This window comes from Salvia splendens, chromosome 8 (assembly GCF_004379255.2).
Source record: "Salvia splendens isolate huo1 chromosome 8, SspV2, whole genome shotgun sequence".
In the NCBI taxonomy this organism is placed as follows: Eukaryota; Viridiplantae; Streptophyta; class Magnoliopsida; order Lamiales; family Lamiaceae; genus Salvia; species Salvia splendens.
In genome coordinates, this window is record NC_056039.1 from 30,876,390 (window position 1) to 30,900,197 (window position 23,808).

The window sequence follows — 23,808 nt, forward strand, 5'->3', positions numbered from 1 at the left end:
CAAAACATTCTCAACTGAAGTATTGGACAGAGCATAAGCCAACGAGCGATATTCCACTTGCCAAGGAAGAAATTTTGGCGGCGGCGGCGGCGGTTCGAGGGCGGTATCGGGAAGCAGCGCAAATGGTGGTGGTGTTGTACTCGACTGTTGCGGCGGAGCCAATGAGTCGTAGGGGACTAAACCCGACGGCCCCGGCGAAGCCTTGCTATTTCCTGATGGAGGAAGGTGCTAAATGAGGTCCCCAAACCCGAAAATTTGGGAGCCGTAGGGCTGCGCAGGTTCAGGCAGCTCGAGAGGAAGCATGTTGTCGATGCGTCGGTCGGCTGCAACAAGGAGAGACTCCATCCTGTAGCACGCTTCCAACAATTGTTGAAGTTGTGCGAGAGTCAGATGTGCCGTGGTGGTGGCTGCGGCGCGGGCTGATTCCATCCTGAGTTATGGTTGGGGGGCAGCGTATGATTGTATGCCGAGACCTCGTGAAAGGGGCGTTGTCCCGTTGTCTCCCAGTAGGCAGGTGGATCCCAACTAGTGGGTTGTCTGAGCGCGGTGTGGTGTAGCTGCTGAGGCGGTTGATAAGGCTGAAAGTATCCCTGCTGCGTGCACAACCTTGGCGGGTCCCAACAAGAGGGCGGTGGTGGCGAGTACAAATCTGTCTCGTAGGACGATGGTTGTTGATATGCAGTTTCCTGGCGCAGCCATGGCGGGTCCCAGGAAGTGGGTTGACGGACTTGGTAGGGATGGTGTTGTGGGTGGAGTCTCCCATCCTGTGGATATGGATATGATGGTTGTTGATCTAACGCTCTGATCGGATGGAGCAGGGGTTGAGGTACGGGCTGCCATGGGTGGTAATCTGCCTGCCGGAGTTGATATCTGGTGTAGCCGTATGACATATAGACAACGATTCAGAGGAAGAGCTCTCAATGAAAGCACCAATTATTAAGGATGAAGTTCCTTAACTCGTTGATTTTGCGTCGAACGTCGCGGGAGCTTTTGCTCGTCGATCAATCCGGCGTCAAAATTAGGGTTTTGTGTGTTTTGCACGTTTGAAATGAAAGAGAGAAGGAAAGAGAGTAAGAGAAAGTAAAATAGAAGGATAATTGATATTTCTTGAATGATTGAATTAAAGAACAATGTCCACTATTTATAATAGTGGATACTAACTTAATGAACAAGACAAAAGATATGAAAAATATATGCAAATCTATAATTAACTAACTAAATAATAATAATAATAATAATAATAATAATAATAATAATAATAATAATAATAATAATAATAATAAACGTATCACTATCACTATTGAATATCTCATTTCTTAGATTTTTCAAATTGAAATCCACTATGTTAAGACTTCGTGAATTCGATGATGAATGATACCTCAAATTTGGATGATTGTTTGCCACCCGCTTCCCATAGAAGTGCATTGTTGAGATTCCTCAGCTCTGAAGCCGGCCCATATAGAAACCAAGCCCATATTTTGACGTGTGCATAAATCCCAGGATATGATTATTTCATAGTCATTGTGGAATTGTAGTTTCTTTTATTAAAAATCGTCATATCCGGGGATTTTTAATAAAAAAAATCATCAATGTTAGGATTTTATTATTTATTATTTGGGCTTGTACTTGTTTAAATTCGATTTATAATAAATATCAATTACTACAATTTAAAATCCTATTCAAATATTGCATTTAATGACTGACATGTAGAACATTATGGAACCGATACTTTGCAACGTTTTGGTGAGCAATCAGACATTTTGTATTTTCTTATAGTACTATAGTATTTTTAATGATTTTCCATCACTGAATACGAGGGATGATAATAAGCCCTCAAATGTTTTGATTTAGTACGTTTTTTTTTCTGGAAAGTTGGATGATGCAATGGAAGAAATTAAGAAATAGTAGTACTGTAATTGGAAAATAGAGCGGTGATTCGTGGGTTTTTAATTACTCAACTCTTATGTATCAATTCATAGTATAATATAAAAAGGAGTACTACATACTTATGGAAACATGATGTACTAGTAAATTATGTACATTCCAAAACAAATAAACAATATATTATACTCCGTCTAAGTGCACTTAATAACACCACATGAACATGGATATAAATTCGGTAAAATTTCACTTATTTTGTGGAATTACGACGACTATATATTGAAAAATCCAAAACAAATAGTTATAGACCAAATTAACAAGTTACTATTGTATGTACATGAATGAATAGAAGCTACCAGAAAACACAGTAGTAACGAATTCTATGCATGTTGCAATTGAATTAATGATGTATAGAATACAAATATTGTGATTGTGAGCAGAGCAGACTCTCCAAATAGTCATTCCCAAGATCCTCTAATTCTAAAACATGACCATGATGAACCCCTCTTGATCTCTTGTGCAAAGGCTGTTCCAACACAAGCAACCCTTGTTCATCAGGCGCTTCCCTTTTCACAGTCTCGAGAGGGAAATTGAGACGAGTTTTGGGACCTCTAATCCGCAATGCCGCCTTATCATACGCCAGCGCCGCTTCCTCCGCCGTCTCAAACGTCCCCAGCCAAACCCTCGCCCCTTTCCTCGTCGAATCCCTTATCTCCGCCGCGTACTTTCCCCACGGCCGCCGCCTCACTCCTCTGTAATGCTTCCTCGTGGCCTCCGTCTTCGCAGCCGTTCAGTTCTTCGGCGGATGGAAATGGAATGATTTCTTGCAGAAACTGCTCCCACGCTTCGGCTCCCATCGATATCCATCTGCCTAAACTCGGAAGCCTCTCCAACATCTGCATCGATCCATCTCTTTCAAGGCTAGGCAAACCTTCCCACGCCTTTGAGGTTGATACGTCGTCGTCTTCACCTTTCTTCGCCATGAAATTCGCCCACACATTCTCGAGAATTGCTTCAGATGATTCGCTCTCCGCTCCCATAGTTTAATTAATCTATGATTTCAAAAATATTATGATAATTTTTTATATAACAGCTGTGGTTATATATATTTATATATATATATATATATATATATATATATATATATATATATATATATATGAGTTTTATCCATCTCGGAAAGAGTAAGAAACTTGTGTTGCAAGTTATTAGAAGCAAATTTCAAGGATGATTCTGCGGTGGATGAAGTTTTAGATAATTTAGTAAGACAAGTCTGCGTGTGATTAATTACTTGGAACATTCGATGTATAGTAATCATTTAGGAGGATTGTTTGGTGAAGAAGCAATGTTTTGATGTATTTTTCATATATATAGGATGTTTTGTAATGTGTAAATGCGGCCATAAATTGGAAAAGGTGCACGGGGTGACGTGCTGCTGCTTGATTTTTATTAGCTAACAATTAACTGGAAGATGCATTTGCTTATATGTTAAGATTATAGATTGTGTGATGTGGAAAAAGTAGCTACGAGAAATGTCAAAAGTCAATTCACGAATATACATGCATATGCCCGTGTTCACACTTACAGTAATAATACAGTATAAAACTGCTGACCGATGTAAAATTCTGATCGCTACACATCTTTGCACCTATATATAACATGTGAACCGACCAGTCTTGTGTCTTGATTTCTTGAATTGCAATAGGCATTTGGGAAGGCTATTATACACCCATTCTCCTAAACATACCATATTATAGAGATACATGCAGAGTTTAAATACGATTCGCATGTCAATCGAGGTAGCACATCGACTTTTGGGTCAGCGGACTAATCAAGCTAGAATTTTATTGACTTGAAAATTATGCATTTTAACCTTAAACATTCGGGTTATCTCGATTAGCTAATAACAACTGATATTAATATATCAAAGATCTAATATGATTTTTAGTCCTCAAAGTTGTCATTTAAAAAAAATCTAATTGGAACCACTCCCTATTCAAATATAAACAAGCTAGCGTGTATGTAAAAATCAAAATATTGAATCAAATATATTAAAGTTGAAACCTGCTACATAAAAAGTTAATGAAAAATGCAAGGGATGCGGCAGTGTGGAAACTGGAAGGTTTACTGATTTACAATTTGCAAGCATGGCATCACTTTGAACTTAAGCTTTCTGATACATGTAGAACTTGGTGGATATTTAAATAGAGATCACACGTTTATAGATAGTAGTCTTAAATTTCAAAGTAGAGTCTTGTCTGACATTTTTTAATTATTAGTAATTAATATCACGAATTTGCTAGTTAATCATTAGAGTAGTACTATTATTTAATACTTATGAGTTTGGATTGAATATAACCAGCGCCCAGCGGATTATTTGACGCAAGTTTTTTGTACATTTTGAAAAGTCACAAAAACTTATAACCAACATGATCAGTATCTAATACTCAAGTTTTATCAGCTTAAGGCCATGTTTGATAGGTAGATAACTCGAGAGATAGAATTATTTTAATAAATATGACATTTTAATTTGTAAAGATATATATGCGTATTTTGGTAACAAGATATTATGATATTATACATAACATGACATATTTTAGAAATGTGATAATCATATTTATTTCGAAGCAAAATCTAAAAATCCTACGCAATTGCGGCGATAAGTTTAATATTTAACAGACGGTCAAGACTCAAGTGATTTGGGTCATGTTCACGCCAAGAAATCGTGTTTAACTTTCAACGGATTTTAATTCATAATCTTAATTTTGAGTTATGTTAGTTTAATCTTGCCTAAACATCTCAAACTCATTCTTTAAAAAATAAATATAGTCCTAATAGAAGAAATCCTAGGTTTTAAATCGTGAATCTAAAATATTGGCTTGTTTAATTAGTAGCATGAATAAGACCTACTATTATATTAATATATCAATTTTATATCTATAGTATGTAATTCGTGGTTTGATAAAAGTATTAAAATTAGATACGCAATCTGAGAGATGAGCAAAGTCCCACTTATTAATATTTGCACACTTTTAATTTATATAGATCTGCGTATTTGATAATAAACAAGATATTATGGTATTATACATAATATAATTAGTTCAACTTGGAGATGAAGACATAAAATAAACAATCCCTCGACAGCGGGCAGTTGCTTTAATTTTATTAGCCGATAAAACTAATCGGCCTTTTTCAAGAACAAAATAAAATCACATAAATGGTAAGCATTCCAGCTGTTTTCTGCTGTCGTATTTATCTCTACATTTGGATAGAAGAAACATACATTATGAATTTATGATTGAAAATTAAATATACCATATGTTCTTGCACTATATTAATAAAATATTGAGAATAATTCACCGTTTCGAGCCTGAACTTAGATAGGAAAGAATGATAAAATCGAAAGATAAAACGATGAATATTCTGGAGCTAGGAAGAGATTTTAAGAAAATAGTATTTCCAAAATAATAATAGAAACAAACGTAGGTAGAAATTATGTACTACAAAAAATGGATGGATGTTGAACATAAAGTATAGCCGTTGCATTTAAATGAAATGGGACCATTTCTCTGTGATTTTTAAATTTTATTTCTAATGGTGTGTAGTTATTTCAACGACTGTGGACCTTCCTTCGTTCGTTTAATTGAAGAACTATTACTCGATAAAATTATAAATAAAAATTAGAGTCGAAGGTATTTACTATCTCCAATTTTTAAAATCATAAAAAGTCGCCAAAAAATATTGAAAGTCAATCTTGTACGTAACTAGTTTTCCACGGTTTGGCATTTTAGCCAGATAAAATTTTATGTGATAAAATTATATCTCAAGTGATGATTAAATCTATCAAAATGAAGTTGTTTTGAATAATAACTAGTACTAGTATTATACTTCAATTCGTGCCCTCTCCAATTTGGTAGTCGAAATGAGGTCTGAATTGCATAGCAAGAAATTGTAAATCACAAAACGCTTCAATGCAATAAGAGGCTTTCTGAAGCAATAAAATAAAATAAAATAAAATAATCAAATAAAAAAATGATGGAAATGCCCTTGCAAATTTTGAGCGATTGGATGGGAGCAATTATATATATGTTTAATTTGTAACTTTTTGCCCAATATTTCAACGAATCGTTAGCAATCAAATCGGAATAGGCATAATTAATAAAATTGATGTTGAATCGCACTTGAAAACTTCCAACAAGTTTTACTCTTTTTGCTTATATTTCTTACGTAAAAGTATATAAAATTCAGTCTCATCCTAATTAGAAGAGGTCATCTTCTCTGGGATCGCGGAATGTACAGAACTTGTACACTCAATTACCTTATTTATTTATAACTAAAGAATACATACGAGCACGCCGCATTAGGCATGCACACGGTTCTAAAACCGCTGGTTCCGGTTTGAAACCGTTGTGCGGGTTCCGGTTTGTGAACCGGCGGTTCGGTTCGGTTTGTGCATGTCTACGTCGCATGATTGATAGTAGCCAAAATAACCGGAGTATATTACTATTGGTAAAAGTTATTTAGTAAAGAGGGCTATATATATACATAGATAGAAGTAGTGGTTTCCTGAATCCGGCAAAAACAGTTTAGATTCTTTTTCCAATCATGTCTCTCTCCGGTTCATTCCTAACAGTTTCCGTGCTATTCCTTGTTCATTTAGTGGTTCTAGTCGTTTTCACGCAGCAAACTGCAGAAACGAGGAGGATTAACACTACAACCTCTGCATTTTTTGTGTTCGGTGACTCTACAGTTGATTCTGGCAACAACAACTACATTCCAACTATTAGTCGGAGCAACTTCCCGCCCTACGGCAAGGATCTTCCCGACCACATTGCCACCGGAAGGTTTACTAACGGCAAGCTCGTCACTGACTATTTGTGTAAGTAATATATCCTACATTTTTCATTCATAACATAGACGACTTAACAGCTGGTAAGATTCTCCGACCAATAGTAAGTTGTTTAAAATAATATATAGAAACTACAAGTCCATTTGATGCTATATTTGTGAAAGTGCAGCTTCTTATGCTGGGATCAAAGACATGATACCACCCTACTTAGACCCCACGCTCACCGTCGAAGACCGCAAGACCGGAGTTTGTTTTGCTTCTGCCGGCACTGGCTTCGACCCCCTTACTGCCCAAATCAATGTCTCTATCTCCCTTTAATCTCTATCTCTCTCACACACACATGTGACATGTACTACTACTACTACTATTATATAGTTTTGAGTATGGTGGATTTGTGAAAATGCAGGTGGTGATTCCTATACAAAAGCAACTAAAATATTTCAAAGAGTACAAATCAAGAATGGAGGTGGAGATTGGAAACGAGAAAACTAGAAGGCTGATAAGTAGTGCTTTTTTTCTAATTAGTGCGGGGACTAACGATTTTATGGTTAATTACTATGGGCCAACCAAAATTCGAAGCAAAACCTACAATATTTCTGCCTATCAGGAATTCTTATTACAGCAAGGCCAACAACTCATTCAGGTACGCTATACTATACTTTCTCCTTCACTGCAGCAGAAACAAATGCTACTATCATTCATTCAATTTCTTATATGGAGTAGTGCTATATTATTCTATATGAGTTAATAACTAGTATAACAAAAATTTTATCATAAGTGCTGCCGATGACAGCTTTGCTTGAATAAAGAGTGTGTACTATCCGTTGGACTGTTCATCCATCATAATTTCCATATTTATGAGGTGGGCCATATTAAGTAGAATATGGTTTTTTTTTAAGGGAACGTGTTAGCTTGAAAACCATATTTGATGATCATAAGCCCATCCACTACGTTGTCTCTATACCGTCCCTTAACTACTATTTGACCACTATTTGAGGGCCCCACTGTCCCTTTTTCCTCCATCCCTTAACTAAGGGACGGAACCTGCAACGCTCCGTCCCTTAATCGTCCCTTATTCCGTGCCTTAATTACTATTCATTCAATTCATTTTATATTTTTTTTCCAACCCAATTCAATTTAAACAAACACAATTCATTAAAATTAAAACAACATTACAACTTAAACTTAAAAAAATAGACATAATTAAAATTCTAAAAAAATAAAAATGACATAATTTAATCTTCTCCGCCAAAGTTTTCCCAAATGTGCTCAATTAGATCCTCTTGGAGTTGGGTGTGGGCGTTAGAGTCGCGTGTCCTTGCCCGAATAGCCAACCGTTCTTGTATAGACGGATGCGCTCCACTTCGCGGCGGACTACTTGCGGTTGAACTTCTGGGGGATTCGGGGTCGAACCAATTTCCCGCATCGGGTCCTTTGTCTCGGACAATCATGTTGTGCAAGATTATGCACGTATACATGATGTCGACCATGCTCTCCATGAACCACGAACGAGCTGGGGCTTTGATGATGTTGAAGCACGCTTGGAGAACCCCGAATGCCCTCTCCACATCCTTGCGCGCAGCCTCCTGCTTCTGCGCAAAAAGAGCCTGCTTTGGGTTCGCAGCCTGCTGCACGTCTTCACGAAGGTCGACCACTTCGGGTAGATGCCGTCGGCGAGATAGTACCCCATTTTATACAGCCGGTTGTTGGCGACGAAGTTGATGGCCGGCGCTTTACCATCCAAAACTTCGGTAAAGAGGTCGGACTGGTGGAGCACGTTTACGTCATTGTTCGAGCCAGGGACCCAGAAGTACGCGTGCCAGATCCAAAGCCGGTAGTCAGCAACGACCTCGAGTACAACGGTTGGGTGGGTACCTTTGTGGCCGCTCGTGTAGGACCCCCTCCAAGCCACCGGGCAATTCTTCCATTGCCAGTGCATGCATTCGACACTGCCAAGCATCTCGGGGAATCCGTGCACTTGTTCGTGCAGGTTGAGGAGGTACTGACAATCGTCCGTGCTTGGCCTCCGGAGAAATTCGTCACTGAAGACTGTCTGGACGCCTCTGCAGTAGTTGAGCAAGCACATGCGCCCAGTGGTGTCTCCGATGTGGAGGTATTCGTCAAATATGTTGGTCGTTTGTCCAGTCGCAAGCTGACGGATGGTTACAGTACATTTCTGCAGCGTCGTGTGGCTGGGACGGCCAACCGCGTCGAACCCCTCTCGGAAGAACTCTTCCCGGGCCGCCAAAGTATTCGCTATGTGAAGAAATAGCAGTTTACTCATGCGGAAACGACGACGGAAGTAGGTATCTCCCCAAATCGGGTTATCGCAGAAGTAGTCGCATACTAACCGTGCGGCGGCTTCTTCTCGATTCCGATTGATGTACTTCCGGGAGCGTCGTGGGGGTGGCGCGGCTTCCTCCGCCTCTCGTCGTCGATCTTCTTCAAGTGATTATTCCATTAATTGACGTATTTGCTCAAAAGGATCCATTTGTTTGAGTTGATTTAAGATGAAAATTGGAGTGATAGAGAGGATTTGAGAGGAATAGATGTGTGTTTGTGTTTGAAATGAGTATGAAATAGGATTATTTATAGAGTAAAAAAATTAAAAAAGGAAAATAAAAATTAACGGTAATATTATCGTTTGAAAATTAATTTTTTTTAATTTAAATTCGAATTAAAAAAATGAATTATTGCGTCATCCGTGATGACGCCCACTCGCGGGTCAGCGAGTGGGCGTCACACAAGCATCGGGCGCGTGGCGGGACGGCGCGTCCCGTGTCTCGCGTCTACGGGCTACGGGACGAGACGGGCGCGGGCTCGGGACGGGATGATCGTTGCAACGGGTCCCGCGAAGGACCCGTCCCTCAGGGACGAAACGCGAGCCCGGTGCGGGACGCATAGTGGATGGTCTAATAAATTAGAGAAGGGGAAAAGAATGAATAGAAAAATAAATAAATGTTAAATACTAACTATATGTGGAATGTGGAAACATAAACAGATTCAATAAAAGGTTTCAACCGCTTCATGAGATGAGGTTTTAAATATGATGTACTTATGTGACATTGTGGTGGCGTTCGATTGAAAAGATAAAATAATAATGAGATTCAATATATGATAAGATAAGATGGGCTTAGACTAAATTAGTATTACTAAATTTTATATTGATGTTTGCTTGAAGAGACTATGTCTTGGATTAAATTAGTATTACTAAATTTTATCTTTGCTTTACAAGATTATATCTTGGATAATTTTGTATGATGTTTGGCAAACAAGATTAACTACATTTATCTATTCTTCAAAAAATATTCAAAATAATTAAAATGCATAATTAATTAAAATAAAATTAAAACTATTTAATTTTAAATTATTTTTATTTCATATATTAGGAATTAGGATTAATACAAATACAGAACATAAAGCATAATTATACCACAAGCATTACTACTTATTTAATTTTATTTAATTTTCACCACCTCCTCCAACACCATTCCCCAAACATACAGTATTTAATTTCATTTAATTGCATAATTTGTTGTTGGAAAAAGTGAAAAACAACAACAGTAATTTATTGGTTGTTTAATTGCTTAATTATTAATGCACCCACACCACAAAGGCACAAATCGATGTTGAAAACTTGAAACCATCTATACGCACATACAGAGTAATAGGCGACGTACAAACAAAAAATGGTACTTGCACACAACATTGATATCACACACACACATAAAATCAGAGAGAATCAGCGCCACTGAGGGGGTAGCGCACGATGGCGAAGGAGTAGTTGGGTGAAGTCAGAGAGAAGATGTCTGAGATAAATTTTGTAGCAGGGGTTGGGGTCAGACGACTTGTCGCGGGATAAGTGTAGAAAAATGACCGTTGAGACGGGCAAAGATTGAATTGTCTCGGGCTGAGTTTTGGGGAAAAATGGAACCGAACATTGGATTAACGTAAGATTATAGAAGAAGATATGAGTTGTCTTGGGAACCGAACAGGCACTATATATACGACACGATACATTTTTTTATATTTGTTGTGGAAATACGGCACTCTATAGTCTATGCATTCTGGATAAGGAAAAGAGATCGTTTATAGCCAGTCAAATAAATATACGGTTAAGAACTATTTATATTCCAATTTTTTATAGTTTTAAATTTATTTCAGTGTTTCTAAAATATATACACTTCATACGTATTCTGTACAATAATACTTCAGTATCAAATCTATCGCCAAATTAAATAGCACTATTTCACACCAAATTGTAAAGTCATTAAGATGTTTATGAGTAAATTCTCATCTAAAATATTAAAAAATCACATGTCACATATGCTCAATACATAATTTTTAGCTTTTTTTGCAAGAGCAATTACTTATAAGATGTTAAGTCAACCATCTGACTACAGTCCAAAATATTCACAATTTGCTGTCTATCTTTTGACTTGCCTTTTTGTAGCTCATCATTTTGTGCCTTAGCATTTGTTTTTCTTAAAAAAAAGTCAACCATCTGACTCCGAAATTTAATTGTGTAATATCGAGTATTTAATAGTAATATTTTAAAAGATTAGATATAAAATTGATACTTTCAAAATATTAGGATACATTTTTTAAAAATTGAGATAAAACTACAATTAACCCTAAAATATATTTTCCAAAATGAGCCGTCTTCTCTTAAAACAGTCGGGCAACCTACCATATATTCTTAATTAAATATTTTAATTAACCTGACAGCATAGTAAAAATAATACAAGTATTTGTAAAATTTAATATACAGTTTATCACAAAATTAAACTAAAAAATTGTGTAGTAAAGAAATGTTGATACTTGCAGTTGTTGATGGACGTTTTCGTGACAATATATAGCTAAAAATCTTAATGCTATTGAAGTATAATTACGATTATTGAGCAACAAAAATTGAAATTGGTTGAATTAAATGGTTGGTGGGTGCAGGGGCTATTGGGTTTGGGGGCAAGGAAGATTGCCTTTGTGGGATTGCCACCAATAGGATGCGTGCCAGCTGTCATCACGCTTAATTCGGACAACGCACTTACTCACCGCGGCTGCATCCAGCGCCTCTCCGCCGTCGCGCCGTTATAATACCTTGCTGCAAATCAAATTGGCGGCTCTACAAAAGCAGATTCCCGCCGCCACTATCGTTTATGTCGATATATTTAATCCCGTAGATCGCATGGTCAGAAACCCCCAACAATTCGGTAACAATCTCTTCCCAATAGCAATCAGGTGCTCTGATTAATTTTATTACAGAACTATATGATATTGAATTTGAAAAATTGCAGGATTTGAGAATGTGAACATGGGTTGCTGCGGAAGCGGAATAATTGAATTTTCGGTGTTGTGTAATAACTTCTCTCCAGTTTGCTTGGACAATTCAAAGTATCTCTTCTGGGATTCCGTACACCCAACCTGTGAAAGTGTGTCCATGCAAACTACTGATTTGATCGAGTGGTGGAGCCTCTGCAGCTCAAAGAAGAGATCAAGAAATGAAGCTCGGCTTTGAGCTAGCCGAGAAAGGGAGTTCGGTTTTTGAGCCGAGAAGGGAGTTCGGTTTTGAGCCGAGAAGGGAGTTCGGTTTTGAGCCGAGTAGCGGTTATAACTAACTTTGGGAAATAGAGTTAGTTGGATTTTATTTCTTGATTGCATCTTGTATAAATAGCTCGATAGAGCTCAGTAGTGAAGTAGCAGAATTACACCATATACACACACACACCCAGAGAGATTAATTCTCAAGATAGCGAGCGGTTGTGAGCGGTAGAGTGTGAGTGTGAGTTCATTGTAATTGTAAAGAGTTCATCAATAAGATTCCGGTCATCTTCTCCGTGGACGTAGGTGGTTTATCACCGAACCACGTTATATCGTTTGCGTGCTTTATTTTCTCGATTACGTGTGTGAGATCAGCGGCATCGCAACCCAACAGGTGGCGCCGTCTGTGGGAATTTCCCAAAGGAGTTCTTGATTGCTTTCTGGGATAGTTAGGGTCCAAGAATTCCGGTACTTGAGCTGATCTTGGCGATTGCCCACCGTCTGTTTGAGAAATGTCTACAGCTAAGTTTGAGGTGGAGAAGTTCACCGGGAAAAATGACTTTGGGCTGTGGAGGTTGAAGATAAAGGCCATCTTGATGCAGCAGGGCCTATGGAATATCTTGAAGAATGAAGTCGATGCCGAGAAAGAAGCGGAGGTCGATGAAAAAGAGAAAGGAAAGCTTCAGGATATGCAGTATAGAGCCTACAGCACCCTAATCTTGAATTTGTCAGATAGGGTTCTGAGGGAAGTCTCCAAAGAGGAGACAGCTGCGGGAGTATGGACAAAACTTGAGTCATTGTACATGACCAAGTCCACTACAAATCGTTTACACCTGAAGCAGAAGCTCCTTGCATTCAGATTCTCAGATGCGAGAGGAATTACAGAGCAACTTGAAGAATTTGGTAAGTGTGTAGATGATTTGGAAAATATCGATGAAATGATCAAGGATGAAGATAAAGCCTTGATGCTGCTGAATTCGCTTCCTAAGAGTTTTGAACACTTCAAGGATGCGGTGTTACTTGGAAGAGAGTCCAAGGTTACATATGAAGAAATTCATTCTGCTCTGAAAATGAAGGAATCGCAGAAGAATGATTATTCCACTTCTACTAGACAAAATGATCCAGTGGCTGAGAGTCTTTTCTTGAAGAAGGGTCAGAACAAGAAAGTTTTCAACAAGAAGAAACAAAACAAAGATAAGGCTGAGGGAGAGAGGGAGACTAGAAGCTGCTACTATTGCAGAAAGCCGGGTCACTTGAAGAAGGCATGTTTTGCTTGGAAAAGGAAGCAAGAACAAGCGATCAATGCAGGTTCAAATACTGCAGATCTTGCTCAGGAAGTGGAGGCCAATGAGGCCTTGAATATACTCTCAGGGGCAAGAATTGAAGAATGTTGGATCATGGACTCGGGTTGCTCCTTTCATATATGCTCCCACAGATCCTGGTTTCAAAAGTTGACAGCACACACAGGATCAGTAATGTTGGGGAATGATCAGACATGTGATGTTAGAGGGATTGGAGAAATCAAGCTGAAGGTGAGTGATGGTAGTGTAAAAACTCTCACAGAAGTGAGGTTCATACCTCAGATCAAGAGAAACTTGATTTCTTTAGGGCTGCTGGAGTCCAAGGGCTACAGGTTTGAGTCCAGTAACGGAGTGCTCAGGGTGACAAAGGGTCCCAGAATAGTCATGGAGGCCAAAAGAAAGAATAGCCTGTATTACTTGGTGGGTGAAACCGTGATCAATGCAGCAAATGTTACTCAGTCAGAGAGCCTGGATCTGTGGCATGCTAGACTTGGGCATGTGGGGGAAAAAGGCATCAAGGAGCTTGCTAAGCTGGGTGTAATGAGGCTGGGGACATCAGAGAGGCTCAACAAATGTGAGTCTTGTATTCTTGGAAAGGCAAAAAGGCTACCATTCTCTGGTGGAAAGCACACTACAACAGCTCCCTTTGTATATGCTCACAGTGACTTATGGGGGCCTTCTCCAGCAGAATCCATAGGTGGAGGTAAGTATTTCATATCTATTATAGATGACTATTCAAGAAAGGTATGGGTTTACATCCTCAAAGAGAAGTCTCAAGCATTTGAGAGGTTTAGAGAATGGCATACTAGATATGAAAATGAGAGAGGGTCAGTGCTGAAGTACTTAAGAACTGATAATGGGATGGAGTTCTTATCTACTGAGTTTGATAGCTTCTGTAAAATGAAAGGGATAAGAAGGCATAGGACCGTGCCAAGGAACCCTCAACAGAACGGGCTGGCAGAGAGGATGAACAGGACGTTGCTAGAAAGAGTGAGATGCATGTTGTTCTACTCTGGAATGCCAAAGAAATTTTGGGCAGAGGCTGTTTCTACTGCAGCTGATCTGATTAACAAATGCCCCTCTTCATCAATTTCTAATGAGACTCCTGATCAGAGATGGTATGGAACTTTGGGAGACTACTCAGGCTTGAAGATTTTTGGGTGTGCGGCTTATGCACATATCAAGCAGAATAAGTTGGAACCAAGAGCAAGAAAATGTGTGATGTTGGGATACCAAGATGGAGTGAAGGGGTATAGGTTATGGAATATGGATGAAGGGGGTCAGAATATCATTGTGAGTAGAGATGTAGTGTTCGATGAAGGAGAAATGCCATTCAAGAAAAGTAGAGCACCCCCTGGTGGTGACAGTAGCTCTAGCATACAAGAGTTTGAGTTTGATGAGAAATCTGCTTGGTCTGATGCTGATGAGGATGTTGAAATCTCTGAACACCAAGAAGAAGGTGGAGCTTCCAGTTCTCAGTCAGATGAAAACACAAGAGGTGGAGATCCATCAAATCAAGGAAACAGAAGAAATCCAAGGAGGAATGCAGACTTGCCCAGCAGGTTTTCAGATTATGATATGAGCTTCTTTGCTCTTTGTGTAGCAGAGGTGCTCATGTTCTCAGAGCCTTCAACCTATGAAGAAGCCATAAATTGCAAGGAAAGTCAGAAGTGGATCAGAGCCATGGAAGAAGAAATAGAGTCCTTGTTGAGAAATGGGACTTGGATTTTGGTGAATGACCCAGGGACTCAGAAACTCATAAGTTGCAAGTGGCTATTTAAGAAGAAGGTTGAAGTTGGGGAAGTTGAAAGCATACGTTTTAAGGCAAGGTTGGTAGCTAGAGGATTCACACAAGTAGAAGGTATTGACTACACTGAGGTGTTCTCTCCAGTGGTAAAACACACCTCCATTCGGATCTTATTGGCCTTGACAGCTCATTTTGATTGGGAGCTGCATCAACTCGATGTAAAAACAGCTTTTTTACATGGGGATCTAGAGAAGACGATCTATATGATGCAGCCTAAGGGTTTTGAAAGGCCTGGAGAAGAAAAGAAGGTTTGCTTACTTAAGAAAAGCCTATACGGGCTCAAGCAGAGCAGTAGGCAGTGGAACAAGAAGTTCCATGAGCAAATGGAGCTGATGGAGTTTGAGAGATCCAGCTTTGATAGCTGTGTATATGTCAAGAGAAGTGGAGATTTGATAATAGCCTACCTGTTACTGTATGTAGATGATATTCTACTAGCTGGATCAAGCTTGAGTGAATTGCAGATTGTAAAAGATGAGCTTAAACAAAAGTTTGAGATGAAGGATCTTGGGGAGGCAAAACGAATCCTAGGCATGGACATTGTCAGAAATAGGAAGAAGAAGGAACTGAGGCTTGTGCAAGCTGAGTACATCAAGAAAGTGATAAGGAAATATCAGGTGACAAATGCAAAGGCAGTCTCTACTCCATTAGCAGGCCATTTTAAGTTGAGCAAAGAACAGGCGCCTAAAACCGATGAAATCAGAAGGGAAATGAGTGCGATACCATATGCGAATATAGTGGGAAGCATAATGTACTTGATGATATGTACAAGGCCGGATGTGGCTCATGCTATAAGCGTGGCTAGCAGGTACATGGCTGATCCGGGTAGAGAACACTGGATGGCTCTGAAATGGATCTTGAAATATTTGGGAGGATCTGTTATGATTGGTTTGAGATTTGGTGGAAAAGCATGGTCTGAGAAAGATGAGATTCTGGTAGGCTACTGTGATTCTGATTATGCGGCCAACTTGGATAATAGGAAGTCCCAAAGCGGCTACATATTCACTTTGTTTGGTACAGCCATTAGTTGGAAGTCGAATCTACAACCGGTGGTCGCATTGTCCACAACTGAGGCAGAATATATTGCACTAACAGAGGCCGCAAAGGAGGGAAAATGGCTACAAGGAATCTTACAAGATCTGGGGATAGAGCTGGGAGCAGTAATGATTAATTGTGACAGCAATTCAGCCATATGCTTAGCCAAGCACCAAATGTTCCATGAGAGATCTAAACATATCGATGTAAGGAGGCACTTCATCAGAGACGAAATTCAGAGTGGGAAGATCAATGTGGTGAAGGTTCCCACTGAAGAAAATGCCTCAGACATGTTAACCAAGTCACTGCCAACTTTGAAGTTCAAGCATTGCTTGAAGTTGGTGGAAATTGTGGAATGTTGAAGTATGGAACAGGATTGAGAAGGGAATCTAGATATTGATGGAGTTTTGCAAGGACAAGGTGGAGATTTGTGAAAGTGTGTCCATTCAAACTACTGATTTGATCGAGTGGTGGAGCCTCTGCAGCTCAAAGAAGAGATCAAGAAATGAAGCTCGGCTTTGAGCTAGCCGAGAAAGGGAGTTCGGTTTTTGAGCCGAGAAGGGAGTTCGGTTTTGAGCCGAGAAGGGAGTTCGGTTTTGAGCCGAGTAGCGGTTATAACTAACTTTGGGAAATAGAGTTAGTTGGATTTTATTTCTTGATTGCATCTTGTATAAATAGCTCGATAGAGCTCAGTAGTGAAGTAGCAGAATTACACCATATACACACACACCCAGAGAGATTAATTCTCAAGATAGCGAGCGGTTGTGAGCGGTAGAGTGTGAGTGTGAGTTCATTGTAATTGTAAAGAGTTCATCAATAAGATTCCGGTCATCTTCTCCGTGGACGTAGGTGGTTTATCACCGAACCACGTTATATCGTTTGCGTGCTTTATTTTCTCGATTACGTGTGTGAGATCAGCGGCATCGCAACCCAACACAACCCAAGCCGCTTACTATTCTGTTTTTCTGGGCCTTCGTCCGCTTGTCGATCGATTCATGCACATTTAACTTGTTTCAAAGATTCATTTTTATGTATAGAGATTCTCTCCTTCTCCAGAGCAATGACAGCAGCTTCTCGTGTCTTGTCTTTAATTTATTCTTCACCTTCTCTTTATTGGATTTAGACATGTGTGATGTGTGTATTATTCAAATTCTCTAAGGTTGAGTACCTTGGTTTGTATGAAAATTTGAGGAATAACAAAATTCTTTTACTTTTGTTAATCATGGATGGAGAGGCAAAGATTGAAGACATGGATTAGTTTGTTTGGTAGAATTGAGCACATAACATTTACTATCTAATTCGGGTTAAGTCAAGCTTTATCTCCATCTCGCTCCTCTCTCATCCTCCTCTGCTCAAGTCTACAACCATTGTCTGTGTGGGCTGAGGGAAGCGCGACGGATTTGCAGCGGTGGCAGCAGACGCCAAATCGAGGGAGTGAGAGCCCGATGGGTTGACCAAATAGTAGAGTGGTAATGCATCATGCCGAATATTTCAAATTCAAGTCATTCTATGGCGTGATCTTTAAATTTATGGTCATTATTTACTGTAAACAAGAAAGAAAGAAGGGATGAACATACGGTGGTGGAGGGAGAAGCAATGTTAATTATTTAACTGATTAACATGTGATAGACAAACTAATTGATTGATTAATTAAAATGTGGTGGGCAATAAGTAAACAGCTTGCATTTCTAATAAATTGATTTTATCAATCAATTAATCATTTTATAGATATTAATTGTTAAAATAATATTAGACATAATTATTTAGCTAATTAACATCTTATAGACGAATTAATTGATTGATTAATTAAAAGGTGGTGGACAATAATTACACAGCTTGCATTTCTAATAATTTAATTTTATCAATCAATTAATCATTTTGTATATATTAATTGATAAGATAATATTAGACATAATCTTAATTGCCAACCAAACAACAAAATAAAATCTAAATAGTAGTACTAATCTAATCTTATGCAAATCAAAATGCAACTTATCTCATATTTATCTCAGTATAATATTATCTACCAAACCAAATAGGTACTAGAAATTACCAAAACATCTATCAAGGATTCACATGGAAAATATATTTTACTAATATTTTTTAATCTCTCAGATAAAAATAATTCTACAGTGTTAAATGCTACTCCATATAAAGTATCGCATAAGACACAGTAGGAATCATGACACAATTCTGTTACGTTGTAGTCTAGTTGGTTAGGATACTCGTTGTGAGAGACTTGGGTTCGAATCCTATCATGTATCAACATAACTGTTCTTTTACTTTTTATTTAGTAGATGCTAGAATAGGATAAAACCAATTTAAATAGATGATTTAAAGTCATTACACATAAAAGGATTCCAATAGATATATGATTTTGTTTTTGAGAATCAGATTTTGTCTTGCAATGCACGAAAATAGTTATGGTTGAAATTGATTTGAATGGATGAATTAATGTCATTACATATAAAAGGATTATTCCAAAATATGAAGTTTTTTTCTGTTGAGAATCAGATGTTGTCTTTGTGTGATATATGTACAATGTGAAAGAAATTATAGAAAAGCCATGATAAAGAAGAAGAAAAGCTTTCCAAAAGTATATGTTGTATTTCACATTTTGACATAAGCAAGCAATAACGGACGCAGAATACAAAGCCCGTGGGGTCGAACAGAGTAAAAATTAATATTTATATAATATTTAAAAAACTGTTTTTTAAAATAATAATATTAAATATTTTTATATAATAAATTATGATAAGAAAATATAATATATTATTTTGTATCTACAGAAATTTTATAAAATTATACAACTAGTAATTAACAAAATAAGAAGAAACTTATAAAATAAATTGATGCCTTAAAATAGATTTCCGCAAAATGAATACAATGATTTAGAATATTTAAAAAACTCATTTACGGAATCCCAAATCCCCAGCTCAACCCAAATTTCAAAATACTAAATCACACCTTTATGGAGTATATTATTTTTATAATAAAATAAATTAATAGAATATAAAATTTATTTTCTATTTATAGTAAAAGTAAAATAAAACCAGACAAATTGTCAAAATGGACTCCTAATGCCGAATAGAGGTTGTAAAAAATAAATAGTTTTACTTTTATCTTTGGATTTAAATAGTTATTTTTAAAATTTGTATTTAAATATTTTTATAAAATAATCACGTGACGAGTTATCAACTATTTTTTAAAATCAATAAATTAGAATTGAATTATCGTTGAAATAGAAATTATAAACATAATTATCTAATATTAATAATAGTAGTAGTAAGTAACCTAGCCTATTTCATGAAATAAGCCCATGGAGTTAAAACAAGGCCATAAACAAGGACAATTGATTCGAGTGCCCTGGCACAGGGTCAAGGCAGGGCTGCGTGGGGTCGAAGGTCCATGAAATGAAGATTCCGGCAGCTCTCGACGGACTCCGGTGGGGTCGGGTCCGTCATTGTAAGCAAGTAAGAACATTATATAGGTGCAAAGGAAGAGTCTGGAATGCATCCTATAATCCTAGCAGAGAGTACAATAAATAATAGGAAGATGATGAGCTGTTTGTAACGGAAAAATCTTCATAGCTCATCGAATGTGCTGCTTCAACTGGAATGAAGGAATTTCATCCGATGACTTGCCCTTTATTTGTATCTTCTTGCTATTCTTTTTCTTATTTTCATGTAGATGAGATTGTTGAATAATTGCAGCTTCTTTTAAGTATGATAAGTTAACACAATGCAGGGAAATAAATATGGTTAAAACTTGTAGCTTGTGATGGATCAATATCAAAGCTGGGATAAGTCTAGAGCTTAATCGAGCTCATTAATACGGCAGTGTTCAGTAGCCATCCGATTGGGATTAGTTGGGAGCTTTTAATCTCAGCCGTTGGTTCATAGATAGCCGTTATGTTTGAATACATGTATAAGTAGTTTGTTTAGTTTGTTTGAGCTGCAGTTAGCTCACGATTGTATTCCCAAAATTGATCTGCAGATAATAAGAGTTTCTCGTTTCTCAAATCTTCTTCATCTTCTTCGAATTCTTGCTATTGATTCTAACAATTGGCGCCGTCTGTGGGAAGAGAAGTTGCCGATTGAGTGAGAAGTCAGTCGATATTGTTTCTGTTGGAATCGGATCCGCGACGCGAAAATGGCATCAAGATTTGAAGCTGAAAAGTTCACGGGCAAGAATGATTTTGCCTTGTGGAGGATGAAGATCCGTGGTCTACTTACGCAGCAAGGATTGTCTTCGGCCTTGACGAAAGAGGCGAAGGAGGGGAAGGAGGCAGAGGCGGCCTCAGATGCGAAATCTGCTGCGAAAGATGATGAGATCGAAGCAAAGGCATTCAGCACGATCGTACTATGCCTCGGAGATAAGGTTTTGAGAGAGATATCCAGAGAAACTACAGCGGCAGGTATTATGGCAAAACTTGAAGATTTATACCTTACAAAATCCCTAGCAGATAGATTGCTTATGAAGCAACGCTTATATTCATACAAATTTGTGGATGGAAGATCAATTTTAGAGCAGCTAGAGGATTTCAATAAGAATGTGGACGATCTTGAGAATATTGATGTTTCTATTGGTGATGAGGATAAGGCTATATTACTATTGAATGCGCTTCCTAAAAGTTATGATCAGCTATGAGATGCAATTCTTTATGGCCGAGAAAGGACTATCACACTTCTTGAAGTGCAATCGGCCTTGAGGTCTAAGGAACTGCAGAATGGAGATGGAAGACCTGCTGATTCTATCTCGGAGAGTTTGAATGTCAAGAAGTTCAAGGGGAAGAAGCCATTCAAGAAGTTTAATGAGCCCTATAAGCCTGCACCACCAACTGATCAGAAAGAGACTCGTTCTTGCCATTGGTGCAAGAAACCCGGTCATTTGAAGAAGGATTGCCATGGTTGGAAAAAGAAACAGGCGGAGTTGAGAGGTAAAGCTGTGAATACCACTCAGGAAGTGGTTGATGATGAAGCTCCAGTGGCTTTGAATGTTATGGAGCAAGTGGAGAATGGTTCTTGGATCATGGACTCCGGGTGCAGCTTTCATATGACCCCCAATCTTCACTGGTTCGATGATTTGAAGGAGATAGCTGGCTCTGTGATTCTTGGGAATAACCAAATTTGTGAAGTAACGGGCATAGGGACAATAAGGCTGAAGGCTGGGAATGGCCGAATGATTATCTTGAGTTCTGTCAGGTTTATTTCGGATGTTAAAAGGAATTTGGTGTCTCTGGGGTCTCTTGAGGGTAGAGGGTGCAGAGTGGTGTCTGAGAATGAGGGAATGACAGTAAGCAAAGATGGGAAGGTGCTTATAAAAGCCAAGAGAAAGGGCAGTTTGTATTACATGAATGCTACTGTCATGGTGAAGGATCAGAATGAAGCTCATGTTGCAGTGTCTGATAGCCTAGATATTTGGCATCAAAGGAGCTGATCAAGAGGGGTTTTGTGCAATGTAGGGATTCTGGAAGTGGTTCTACAGAGTGTGAAGAGTGTGTGTTGGGCAAGGCCAAGAAGCTGCCCTATCCAAAGGTAGTGCATACCTCAACAAAACCTTTAGATTATGCCCATAGTGATTTATGGGGGCCAGCTCAAGTGAAGTCCATTGGAGGAGGCAGATATTATATGAGCATCATAGATGACTTTTCAAGGAAAATTTGGATCTACATATTGAAAGAAAAGTCAGAAGCCTTGGCCAAATTCAGAGACTGGTGCATTGAAGTTGAAGCTGAGAAGGGAATGAAGCTTGGCTGTTTGAGGACTGACAATGGCTTAGAGTATGTGTCTGGGGACTTTGATGCATTCTGTAAAGCTAAGGGCATCAAGAGACACAGGACCGTGCCCATGAATCCACAGCAGAATGGAGTGGCCGAGAGAGCCAACCGCACCATTCTTGAGAGAGTAAGATAAATGTTGCTGGCAGCCGGATTGGAGAAGAAATTCTGGGCTGAGGCAGCCTCTACTGCAGTGAAGCTGTTGAATATGTGCCCCTCATCAAGTATAGATGGAGATATTCCAGATGTGAGGTGGTTTGGGAGACATAGAAACTATGAAAGCCTAAGGAAATTAGGTTGTAGAGCCTTTGCACACATCAAGCAAGGGAAGTTAGAGGCTCGGGCTCTTAAATGCATCATGATAGGATACCAGCCAGGAGTAAAGGGGTACATGTTATGGTGTGTAGAACCTGGAAATGGCAACGTTGTCATTAATAGAGATGTTATCTTTTGGGAGCATGATCTACCTTTTAAAAGGAAATCTGATGTTTCTGAAACCGAGCATGTAGTCCTTCCAGAAATTGAGGTGGAGCATGGTAAAAATGATCATAGCCAAGATGATGAAATTACTGGTATTCATGATGAAGCCACTGGTATTCCACAATCTCCACAGTAGATTTCACATCAGTCCACCCCATCCACTGGAAGAAGCTGGAAGTTGGCTAGGGATAGAGTCAGGAGAACTATCAAACCTTCAACTAAGTACTCTGATGCTGAATTCCTATTTTTCTGTTTAATGGTGGCAGAAGAAGTGGAGTACTCAGAGCCTGGTTCATATGAAGAGGCTATGCAAAGTAAAGAGTGGGAGAGTTGAATGCAAGCAATGGTGGAAGAGATTGACTCACTGCTCAAAAATAGCACTTTGGGTATTAGTTGAGAAACCAAATGGAAGGAGGGTAGTGAGCTGTAAATGGGTCTTCAAGAAGAAGATAGAAGGTGCTGATGGGGATAAGGTGAGATATAAAGCCAGATTAGTGGCTAGAGGGTTCACCCAAGAGTATGGCATTGATTATGAAGAGGTTTTCTCTCCTGTGGTGAAGCACACATCAATAAGGGTGTTGTTGGCTATTGTTGCAAGAAAGGACTGGGAGCTTGATCAATTAGATGTCAAAACAACATTTTTGCATGGTGATTTGAAGGAAACAATATACATGGCCCAACCAAAGGGTTTTGTAAAAGCAGGAGATGAGAAGAAAGTATGTCTGCTGCAGAGGAGTATCTATGGACTGAAACAAGCAAGCCGACAGTGGCACATGAAATTCAATAATCATGTGATGAAAAATGGCTTCACAAGATCAGCATATGATGAGTGTGTTTACATAAAGAGAGCAGGTGGAGCTGTGGTTGCATATCTACTATTATATGTAGATGACATGCTCTTGGCAGGAGCTGATTTGGAAGAAATAAGGAAAGTAAAATCTGATCTCAAGGTTGCTTTTGAGATGAAGGATCCGGGGCCTGCAAGAAGGATCCTTGGAATGTCAATAGTGAGGAAGAGAGAAAGCAGGCAAATCTTACTGACACAAGCAGATTATGTATCAAGACTGATCAACAAGTTCAAGATGAGCAATGTAAGGGAAGTCTCAATTCAATGCCAATGGGGCAACATTACAAGTTGACA

General features: G+C 38.7%; 2 pseudogenes; one reads left to right on the plus strand and one right to left on the minus strand.

The window, feature by feature from the left end:
• Window positions 1-2,249: 2,249 nt before the first annotated feature.
• On the minus strand, window positions 2,250-2,959 carry LOC121744148 (annotated as a pseudogene).
• A 3,527-nt stretch (window positions 2,960-6,486) lies between these two features.
• LOC121746063 lies at window positions 6,487-12,209 on the plus strand (annotated as a pseudogene).
• Window positions 12,210-23,808: the final 11,599 nt, after the last annotated feature.